General features: G+C 38.2%; 1 long non-coding RNA gene across 1 annotated transcript; it reads right to left on the bottom strand.

Annotated features, from left to right (window-relative positions):
- Positions 1-8,165: 8,165 nt before the first annotated feature.
- On the bottom strand, positions 8,166-11,199 carry LOC134458745 (uncharacterized). Its single transcript, XR_010036621.1, has 5 exons — positions 11,164-11,199; positions 9,528-9,632; positions 9,277-9,383; positions 8,455-8,534; positions 8,166-8,343 (listed from the first exon to the last, which is right to left on the bottom strand). It is a non-coding gene; the product is annotated as an uncharacterized LOC134458745 (long non-coding RNA).
- Positions 11,200-12,007: the final 808 nt, after the last annotated feature.

Below are 12,007 nucleotides of genomic sequence, written 5' to 3'. Positions count from 1 at the left end.
AGTCCTATGGTGTGACACTTTGGAGTATCACACCAAAGGACAAACAGGTCACACCAATGGACTAGATATTTGAGAAATAGCTTTTAAAACAACTGGTAGTACATATTTTTTTTGTTTTGTTGTTTGACTACATAAATATTGTGTATTCAAATTACTTATTCCTTTATTGGCCTTTGGAATTTATACTTTGATGCATTGTTGATGAATATTTGCTGTTGATTTTAGATACTGTCAAATGATATAAAATGTCATTAATGGTGCTTTGAAATCATAAAATATAACGGTAACAGTGAGGGAAAGATCAGTGAGAGAGTATATAGAGGAGTATAGATGAATAAAGTATGCTGTGGAGAGCTCAATATACAGCATAAATGTGCTGTCCAGCCCGAGATACCAAACAGGCACTGGCCACTACACACTACAGGTTCAATGGTGTGACAGTCATAGCATACCTACAAAAGTGTGATGGTCATGCCAAGGTCACACTTCAGTATGAGTCTTATGAGCTCTGCAGGTTACATTCAATGACCGCATGGCTGTCATTAAGAGTTACGATAGGCTGATAATCGACGATTCAAAGACTTAAGTGTAAAGTGTAGGTCCATATTGACTACAACATTATATTATGATCAAAAGACAAAATAATCATGTTGATATATTTGTTTCTGGCTCAGTTTTGCATTTCTGTCCTTTAGCGTGACATGAATGTCCTACGGTGTGACATGTTTTAAACGCTCAAATATTTGTTTGAGCTAAACAATACGTTTGATAAACACTGAATATTGCATTAGGGAAGAACAAATTATCGTCCCTGAAAAGTTAGTATAAATTCGGACAATTTTGAACATTTAAAAGAAAGATATCCCTGTTTTTCCTCGAAGGTTTCTAATAATCTCACATCTAATGGGAAAAAAAAATACTTAAATGGTCATTTCTCATTAAATTAAGACTTTAAAAAATTGCAATAAATATGAAGAGTGTAACAATGTTCATAAAACTCCATCAAGCCATTTCTACATTACTTAATATATTTATTTCTTAACGTCACACCAAAGGACATATTTTCAGCAAATTGCTTTATCAACGTAAATAAATAATCAATGAATAGACCAACATTGTGACCATTTGGATTTTTTGAAAGATTAATTGCTGCACTACGTAGACATATACTTTTTTCCCTCATAAACAATGTTTTGTGAAAAAAATGTTTTTTGCTGCCTATCCGTCATCTACCCATATGCAGACAGTATGTAGCTCAGGATAACAATGTGTCTTTCGTGATTTGACATGACTTTGTCTTCACTTAAAATATGCAGTTGGAATGTCAATGGTATTCATACGCCTATTAAACGGCGAAAGGTCCTAACCTATCTTAAAAAGGAGGGGGTTCATATTGCATTATTACAGGAGACCCATTTAGATGACACAGAACATTTAAAACTACAGCAAGGGGGGTTTGGCCAGCCATGTTTTTCTTCTTTCACATCGAGAAGTAGAGGAGTGGTTATTTTGTTTCAGAAAAACTTGCCTTTTAAAGTTGAGCAATGCATTAAGGATAAGAATGGGCGATATATCATTGTCAAAGGGGAATTGTATGGAGAGATGTTTGCAATCCTGAATGTTTACTATCCACCAGGACACCCTAGTGATTTTTTGGCCACGGCTTTCTCTGAATTAGCTGATCTCAATATTAGAAATACTTTCGTAGGGGGGGATCTGAATTGCCATTTAAATCCCTGCATGGACAAATTCCCTGTGGGTAAAACGTTTTCTCACCATGCTAAATTTATCAATGGTCTTTGTGAGGATTTAGATTACATAGATGTATGGAGAGCCCAACACCCAGCAGATAGAGAATATACTTTCTTCTCAAAAGTTCATAAGTGCCACACTCGCATAGACTACTTTTTTATACCCAATATTTTATTACAGTCAGTTACTTGTAGCTCCATAGGTAGTGCAGTTATATCAGACCATGCCGCTGTTTTTATTCAGTACCAAATTAGAAACCCAGCTCCACAGACAAGATTTTGGAGGTTTAATCCTTTCATTCTTGCAGACCATAAATTTGTATCCTATTTCTCAGAGGAATTTCAATCCTTTCTTTCCATAAATTCAGCTTCTACAAATGATCCATCTCTTCTTTGGGAAACTTCCAAAGCTTTTGCAAGAGGCCTTATCATATCTTACGTGTCCAGTAAGAGGCGTAGACAAGCCGAACAAAGGAAAATTCTAGAGTCTAAGCTCAAGGTGTCTGAAAGGGAATACATAGCAAGGCCCTCACCAACAAGACTTAAAGAAGTATCTGCACTGCGCTCAGCCTTAGATTCCCTGTTAACAGAACATGCTGAAGCAAAAATCAGATTTGCTAAACAGAGATTATATGAGCAGGGTGATAAGGCAGGGAGATACTTGGCGTATTTGACAAGGAAGAAATCTGACTCAAAAACCATCACTTCAATTATAGATGACACAGGGAAGCAAGTATTTGACCATGTTGCTATAAATAGCGCTTTCAAATTTTTTTATGAAAATCTGTATCGATCAGATCTACAGCAAGATAGCTCAGGATTAATGGACACATTCTTTTCCTCGCTCGACTTTCCACAGCTAACAGATGATCAGAGGACAAAAATTAATGCTCCCATAACTAAAGAGGAAGTGATGATCGCAATCAATGCATTGCCCTCTGGGAAGGCGCCTGGACCTGATGGGTTGAGTAGTGAGTTTTATAAAGAATTTCAGGGCCTTCTGATTGAACCTCTACTGAATATGCTGACAGACTCATTAGAAAAGGGCATCCTGCCATCATCTTTGAGGGAAGCCAATATTTCTTTAATTTTAAAGAAAGGGAAAGAACCAGAGCAATGCGCCTCTTATAGGCCAATATCTTTACTGAATGTAGATTTAAAAATTCTCTCTAAAATATTAGCAACACGACTGGAAGACTTACTCCCTGTTCTTATTAATGAAGACCAAACTGGCTTCATTAAAGGCCGTAATTCCTGTAACAACATGCGTAGATTGTTGAACACAATCCAGAAGTTCCATAAACAGTCAATAGATGGCGTGGTTGTCTCCCTCGACGCTCAGAAGGCTTTCGACCGCGTCGAGATGCCCTTCCTCTTTCATGTCTTAGAAAAATTTGGTCTAGGTGTCAATTTTATCAACTGGGTTCGTTTACTTTACAATAATCCTCTTTCTTCTGTCCTTACTAATGGTCTACGATCCTCCAACTTTGCCATTCAAAGAGGCACCAGGCAGGGGTGTCCCTTATCTCCCCTCTTGTTTGCTCTTGTTATTGAGCCCCTAGCTGAAGCGGTCAGGAGGAATGAAGGCATACATGGATTATCTATAGGTGATAGGCAGCATAAGATAACCCTATATGCTGATGATGTTCTTATCTTCTTGACTGACCCTGAGATTTCCACTCCTAATCTGCTAAACATCATCACTAAATTCAGCGAATTTTCAGGATATAAAATCAATTTAGACAAATCTGAAGCAATGCCCCTGGGTAGCCTGTTACATCAACCAAATCCCCCTTACCAATTCCCATTCAAGTGGTCTCCATCTGGCTTTGTTTATCTAGGAATACACATCACCCCTGACTTTGATAAAATGTATAAAGCTAATTTCCCCCCTCTGCTTGAACGAATTAGATTGGATCTTGAGAGATGGAATACATTGCCCATCTCTTGGCTTGGACGTGTGGCTCTCCTGAAAATGAATGTTTTGCCTCGGTTGCTTTACCCCATTCAGATGATTCCAGTTCTCCTATCTCACAAAACTTTAAAAAGCCTAAAAAGCTGGTTTAGCTCCTTCATATGGGCAAAGAAAAAACCCCGCCTTAGCCTAGCAACTCTATGCCTCCCTTCTTCAGAAGGGGGCCTTGACTTACCCGACATTAAGAAATACCAGCTCAGCGCACATCTCCGCTACATCACTGATTGGAAACGCAGTGATCCTATGTCCATTTGGTTGGATATAGAGAGTTCTATGTCAAATCTACCACTCCCAAATCTATTATTTATAAGAAAGTCTTTGAGGGCTACATGTCATAACCCGATCACAATCCATACTGTCAAAGCTTGGCAGGCAGTTAGAAGATTAGAGGGCAGACATAAACTCACTTCTGTGTTTACACCAATATGCCACAACACAGATTTTCCACCAGGTGTCACTGACCCTGGCTTTCAAATCTGGAAGACTAAAGGGATCTCCCGATTACGTGATTTATTTGATGGACACACTCTAATGTCCTTTGAGCAGCTCAGAGCTAAGTTTGATATTTCAAACCAGGACTTTTTCCGTTACCTTCAAATAAGAAATTTCATCAAAAAGGATACAACACTTCTCTCTGACCAAAGCAGTTCCCGCATTGAGCGTAATGTATTTTCACTACAGATTGGACATTCCATTGGTTTCTTCTATAGAATTCTTAAAGAATATGCTATGAAAGGTACTTTACACCTTAAGGTGAAATGGGAAAGTGAACTTGGTGTAGAGATTACAGATGATGAATGGGATGAGGCGTGGGAAAATGTGAGATCTTTAAGTATCTGTAACAAAGTGAAAGCCATTCAGCTTAAAATCTTACATAGAGCTCACATATCCCCCTCTCAACGTCATAAGTTCAATAGTAATCTTTCTCCTCATTGTCCCAAGTGTAAAACAGAGATTGGAACCCTGACCCACTGCTTATGGTCGTGTCGAAAGATTAAACACTTCTGGAGGATGGTGGAGCGTGATGTAAGCACAATGTTGGGTACACCACTAGATTTTGACCCACTCTGTATGCTACTTGGTATTTCAAATTGCTCTGTCAGTGACAAATATAAGGGGAAACTGTGTAGAATGCTATTTTTCTGTGCTAGAAAATGCATTTTGTTAAATTGGATTTCTGATAACGCCCCTTCAAGGACACAATGGCATAATGTTATAATACAGTATGTATCACTGGACTATTTGACATGCAAACTACATGAAAAGGACAATATATTTCGCAGAATCTGGGAACCGTTTATGTCCTTCATAGGCATAAACATTGAAACCATACTGATCAGAGGCTTCATGTGACAATAATTACAAAAAAAGGACTTGTATCCAGTTTTATTGTATTGCTCTATCAATATTTTTTGTTTGTTTCTTTTCCCTCTGTTTGATGTCGTCCAAGGAATACTGAGCCAACTTTCTGTCTGTATGTGTATTTAAGTATGTGTGAGCCGAGTCTTGTTCTGTATGTTGTTAAAATTAATAAAAATAATGATAAAAAAAAAAAAATGTATACAAAATGATTAAAATGGCCATAATGCAGTGAATTCCCTGTGGTGTGACTCCATTTTCCTGCGGTGTGACATGCCTATGCAATGTCTTGATGCGGGACACATTTTCCCAAAAATGGCAAAAAATAAGGTGAAATTCCACAGACCACTAAGTGCTTTATTTTTTTCATTTTTTTTCGAATTTTTATCCATCATTTTTTTCAGGAATTTGAAAAACTTTTTTTTTTTTTTTTGCGTTACGCCCTTGAACGTCAACCACCCATCCGCATTTAGACACAGAAAAATAAAGGTACCATTGTTTACCTAAGTCGGTACAAATGCTTGTCGCACCGGCAGTACCATCTTGAAGAACAATTCTGTACCTGCATATGCAAGTACATTTTTGTACTCCATTCATTTGTACCCTTTAAGGTACATTTGTGTAACCATTGTGACAGAAATGTACCTTAAACCACCATAACCATGTGGCACCCTCAAGAGGTACTTTTCTGTCCTTTTAAGGTACAGAAGTGTACTTAAATGGTACAAATTAATAGGGTACAAAAGTGTACTTGAAAAGGAAGGTACAGAATTGTTCTTCAAGAGGGTACCGCCGGTGCGACAAGCATTTGTACCGACTTGGGTACGCAATGGTACTTCCATTTTTCTGAGGTACAGGTAGTATTGCTGAAATAAATGCACAAGTCAACAGGTATACAATCTCTGCACAATCATTTATTAAGCAAAATATCACCAAAGGAAATGTTTTAAAAAGTGATGATAGAAAAAAAATCACATTTCAAAACAAAGAGCACAAAATATTTCACAGCAACATACAACTTATGAAACAAAGTGCTTCATAGCAACATGCAGACAACCATCAATAAAATAGATATTATCAATCACCAAATGGAAATGTTAAAAAAGTGATCATAGAAAAAAAAAATCCATAGCAAACTAGGACAAAATATTTCATAGCAACATACAATCATTAATACACGTAGAATAGACATCCACGGGATGGAAATCTAATTCAGTTAGAAGTTCGAAGAGTTCGAAGAGCTAACAGAAACTTCCAAAATGTTACATTGTCTTTATATAGTAGACATCAATTCAAGCCATACGTTTTTCTTCAAACTTAATGACTGTAAATAATGTTCAATATGGTCTTGAAGATGTTAATGTAGATACATGTTGGGTGTTATGTGAGAAGATTTGTGGCTTCTTCAAAGTGTTTTGCGAATCCAATTGAAGTGCTGAAAATGGTGCATTTTTACTGTATATGACCTCTAAAATTCACACAGTTTGAAAACCAAAGCACCGCTTGAACTGATGTCTACAGAATAAAGACAATGTAACATTTCAGAAATTTCTGTTAACTTTCACAAGTTCCTTGAAATATTGATGCTTAACCCATTTTGTCCTAAGCCCTTTTTGGGAAAGGATGCCCTCTTCCTATTAAATCCTAAATATCTCAGCCTCCGAAGCACATACAAACATGAAATGAGTTACATTTGAAAGCCAAGACCCTCCCCTTGCATTGCAATGTGTTCATTCAGCTCTACCATACCCACATATTTAATAAAGCAGCTAAAATCTCAAAATCATGAAAAACCTGTGTATGTGTCTCCAGGACACAATGGGTTAAGGTGTGAAATATGCTGAGGAAATCCCATTGTTTTGCAAGTTGAAATACATACTTAATGTACAATGTACATAGATACATACATGTTCGGTGCTATGCAGAAGGATTTTGCATCCTCTGTCATTTGACAGTCATGAACATCTTCAAGATCATATTTTACATTATTTACATTCAATTTTGAGACGCACAGAAGTACTTCATCCTCAAAAGACATATTGAAATACATCATGTCCCTTTAAAGTGTTTTGTGAATCTAATGGAAGTGCTAAAAATGGTATATTTACACTTTTCCTGTATGACCTCTTAAATTCACACATTAGGTTGAATTGATTAGCCTGGTTCTCACCGGACGGTATGTGTGTATAGCTCCAGAGCCGCCTAGTGGATCAGAGCTACCCACACTACCGTCTGGTACACTGCCACTACCATGCTGGTATCCAGCCAGAAAATAGACGGAGCATTTATTGCTTCAATATCAGCCTCTCAACCAACACATTTCTTCAAAAATGTTCTCTGTTTGTCTCTAAACAGAGTCAATATAGTCTATAATCTGTCCTGTGACTCCTCAATGCAAGTGGTCATGATATTGAAGCAATAAATGCTCTGTTTGTTTTCTAACTCGAAACCAGCATGTTAACCGCAGTGTACCAGCTCCACAAGGGGGATCCGGAGCTACACAGGTAATGTTTGGTGAGAACCAGGCTATGAATTGATGCCTACTACATAAAGACAATGTAACTTTTTGGAAATTTCTGTTTACTCATCTAATTCATCTCCTTGGCTTAAAGGGACACTGTGCAGGAAATGGTCAAAAAAGGTACTGCAACTATGCTGCTCATTGAAACTGGGCTGCCTTTTGCCAAATTTGATCTTTACATGGAAGTTTACAAAGTAATAAACAAATAGTTTCCAGTATGGTCCAAGTAGAGTCATTTTTGCAGCTAAAAATGGCTATTTCTGGAAATTCAAAATGGCGGACCATTAGAAGATCCCCCTTTTCATGAATGAAAAGTGCAATTTTTCCAGATATAATGAATACTTAGAATTTGATGCTGGTGGTAAGTATTCATGAAAAAGGTGACATTAGTGAACGGGCAGCATGAATTCTGAAAATAAAGGAAAAGGCTGCTTGTGTGTTGCCTGTAAACACGCTGAAGGAATGGTACTTTGAAAAAGACGATTCACAGTTTCAGTCCACAGGTTCATGGGCATGTAAAAGTCCGATGTGCTTAATCCATTTGTGTAAAGGTTCTGTTGGTCCATGTTGTAAACAAAATACATACAGAATGTCGCGATGAATGCCTCTTCAACACCAATCAGGGAACACACTCGAAGCCTGTCAACTACAACGATACTTTCAGCATTCCCGGCAATCGTAGCTCTCCAGTCCTGTGCCTTCATGCTGATAGTTGGGTAAGGGGTGTTTGGCTCGCCCTACATGACAGATTGTAAATGAAAAATGATGCAATTAAATCAAATGCAATTCATACAATTAAACCAAACTAAAATCATTTGACAAATGTTAAATATTCAGCTCGTGTTTACCTCTCCCATAAAATCAGGTTCTCGGCCTTCTCCTGGAATAGTCTTGGCAGGAGGATAATTCCAGCTCTGGTGTCAATGGCCTGGGGTGGGGACACATACAAACAATAATATATTAACAACTAAGATTATAGGCCAAAAGCTTGGACACACACAGCTATTTACATTATATTGTAGACAATCATGGAGGGCATCAAAACTGCATGAACACATATAGAATTGACCTCTGGCTAAGGCCCGGCCTAGAGTGTTGATTGACCAATCATCATAGCACAAGAGGTCTGACAGTTTTTGACAACGCGAATCCAAGCAACTGTAATGCAAGGGTGGTGGGACTTGGACAAAGGATACTTGTAATCTTAAAAAAAATATCAATATCTTCTGTGAAACAGCAATGTGGTGAATGCAATGTCATTGTGTGCAGTGTTCACTTGTGTGCTTTGTCACAATGTCATTGGCCTAACAGCAGAAGGCACCAAGGGTGAGTTTGTAAACTGCCGCTCCGGGCACATAACAGTTGGTCATGTCATATTTGAATGTGTTATTCAGACTGTTAGAGAGTAGACATTTGAAACACGCATTTTGGTGCAGATTCGTTAATATTTGCTTACATGCTGATTTTTCTCAGCATTTTTAGACATGGTGCTACTAAGGGGATCAATGTACTGTAACCAGGCAGCTGCCATCATTCCTTAACCATCCTCTCAAAATAACACACAACATAAACAGGATGCATCTCTGATTAACAGTGTGTGATTCAAACTGTTAAGACATTTGGCATTTGAAACACATACATGAGGTGTAAATTTGTGAATGGTTGCTAACCTTTAGAAATTCCGTCAAAGCATTTGCAGACATGGTCCATCAAGGGGGCTCAAGAACGACCAGAGAGCTACCATCCAGCCATAAGGATATCTTGGTCATCTTCTCAGCTGCATTAATATAAAAAATATAAATAACACACAACATTAGTATGCATCTCCTATTGTCAGCATGAAATGCATAGCATGTTAGAAATATGACATTTCAAAAATACATGGATTGGCTTTGTGTGAATTTATTAACTTAAAACTCACCTCTTGCCACAGTGTTTATTTCTCTGAGGTACACCACACCAAAGGAATCACTCAATATAATCAGCCAGCTTCCATGTAAGATCCTTCAGCAATCTTCTCAGTCAACTGCAAAGCATGACAGCACAAAACATGAACATGAGTATGCATCTAAAAGTCTCTACAAGGCCTAATTATTACAAGATAATAAAGTATGAAAAATGATAACGCCACCATGATTTTACAATAGGCCTACAATATGAAACATCCATGAGATACATTTCTATACATATAAAATGTTTTTTTTGTTTTGTTTTTTTAATCATTGAACATTTTCTCAAACGGATTGACCCCCACTGGCTCAAAGAATTCATAACAGTGTGCAAAGCTGGAGGGCAAAAGAGCAGATTATCTGTCTGGATATTTTACTCATCACTTGAAATGAAATCTGATGCAGCCTACTTGTTAAGACCTCTAAACCACCTACTAATAGATCCAAAAAGGATGCGCAAAGAAATCTAAATATTCATTGCAGCAACCATAGACAAATTAAGCATCTTTCATAAAGCCAAGAATTAAGCAGCCTACACATCTGTGTGTTCACTATTTCAAGAGAAATCTGGTAAAGTGAATGTCTATTTAAAGAAGTGCAAACACGATCTTATGGCTCTGACAGTGATTTCTCCTCAGAGAAGAGGCACAGAATTGTAGGCATTAACAGAATGGGACAAAACAGCACACTGTGTGCACAATTACAAGTTCAATATGTGTTTCTTTGCCCACTTTATTTACACCACGAACAGGGAAAGGCACAGGTGTTAAAACATACTTCAGATTAAGTGTATATACAAAAGGAGTTAGTTTCTAACAAGAAAAGGCAGGCATATGGCTCCTTCAGACTTCTTAGCTAAAAGACTTTAGCTATACTCAGACTTTAGCTATACACTCCTTTATTATACTCAAAAGGAGTTCGTTTCTACTAATAACCAAAAACCAACAACAATAGATAATACCTACCTCAGGCTATTTCAAACATCCCTCGTCAAAGTGAACATGAATTAACCGTTTAGCTAGCTAATGTTGCTAGCGGACATTAAGCTAGCTCTTCATTCTGGCATGACTGTTTTGCCTTGGCGCTAAGCCTACAATATGAACTGGACATGTTGTATCTAAGCTTACTTCAGAGCAAAATTATATTCAAAATGAGTTTGTTTCTAACAAGAAACCAATAATCAGTTATGAATAATTCCTCAGGCTACTTCAAACATCCCTCAACAAAGTTGACATGATTTAACCGTTAGACTTTAGCTAACTTTGCTAGCGGACCAGATATTACCCATTTTAGCTAGATGTTGCTAGCGGACTTTTAGCTACTTCTTGACTCTGGCATGGCTGTTTGGCACAACTGGACAAGTTTTATAGCTACTTCAGAGCAAATATATATTGTAAAGGAGTTCGTTTCTAACAAAAGTTAGAGGTTTCCAAGTGAGTAAGTTGTGAAATAACCTCTGGCAAAGTTAGCATAGTTATACAGTAGTGGCCTTTCAGAACAGCATGTTAGCAGAGGTTTGGTCTGATGCCAAATTCGTTATTCAATGTAGGCCTACATTTAGCATTGTCTTAAAATTATGAATGAAACATCGAAAATAAATGAACTTACCTCACAAAGAGCTTGAATTTCACCAACATCTCAGCTGTCTTCTCGGCACGTGGTCCAAGATATTTTTTTTTTTACAAGTAGACGTACTTGACGTTGAGCGTCAGAGTCCCGCCCCCTTTCATTAAACTGACATGTATCCAACAACTGGTGTGTGTACCCCCGGGTACAAATGTGTCCTCTACTGATGCATGTACCCTCTGAAGTACAATAGGGTATCTTAAGGGGTCTGTCCAGTACCCTTTGAGGTACAGAAAACTGAAAGGAACCATTTTGTACCTATAGATGCAGTATTGTACCTCCTGTGTACCTCTATTTTTCTCTGTGTAGACAGCAATGCATTCTGGCTCAAAAAGTCGCATGACGGTTAGATTTCCTGTCAAACTTCAAAATTTCGGTGTCGTTGCTTCGACGAGGTGACATGTCATATGGTGTCAAACTATCGCGGGATGAATGCGACTGCAGTCAGATCTTGCAACCTCTGCAGTTGCTTATCCCCTTCAACGCTTGTCTGCAGACTGCCTCCGAGGTCACGCGACCATGAACTGGTTGGTCAACAACTCACTCACGTGTGTATATGAGTCTTGTCTCACACCTCAGAAACTACCATAGCCCCAACAACAAACTCACCGCCACCACCTGGTTAACTGACCAAACTCCTTTTAAGGGAACGGTAGCCTGGCAAGCCAGCGTAAATTTGAGATTAGATGTGAAAATTTTGTCTGGCCCTGATCATTGAGACATCGGAAGATTGTTGATGGGAACAACCCGTTGTTCTTCAAACTGTGTCTGTGCCTATTGGCCAAAGCTTTGTCGTCACTCCCTCAAAACCCTGTCCGCTTTGCAT

Source organism: Engraulis encrasicolus, chromosome 11 (assembly GCF_034702125.1).
Source record: "Engraulis encrasicolus isolate BLACKSEA-1 chromosome 11, IST_EnEncr_1.0, whole genome shotgun sequence".
In the NCBI taxonomy this organism is placed as follows: Eukaryota; Metazoa; Chordata; class Actinopteri; order Clupeiformes; family Engraulidae; genus Engraulis; species Engraulis encrasicolus.
Note: the sequence above shows the minus strand (reverse complement) of the source record. Positions and strands in the feature narration are given on the sequence as shown.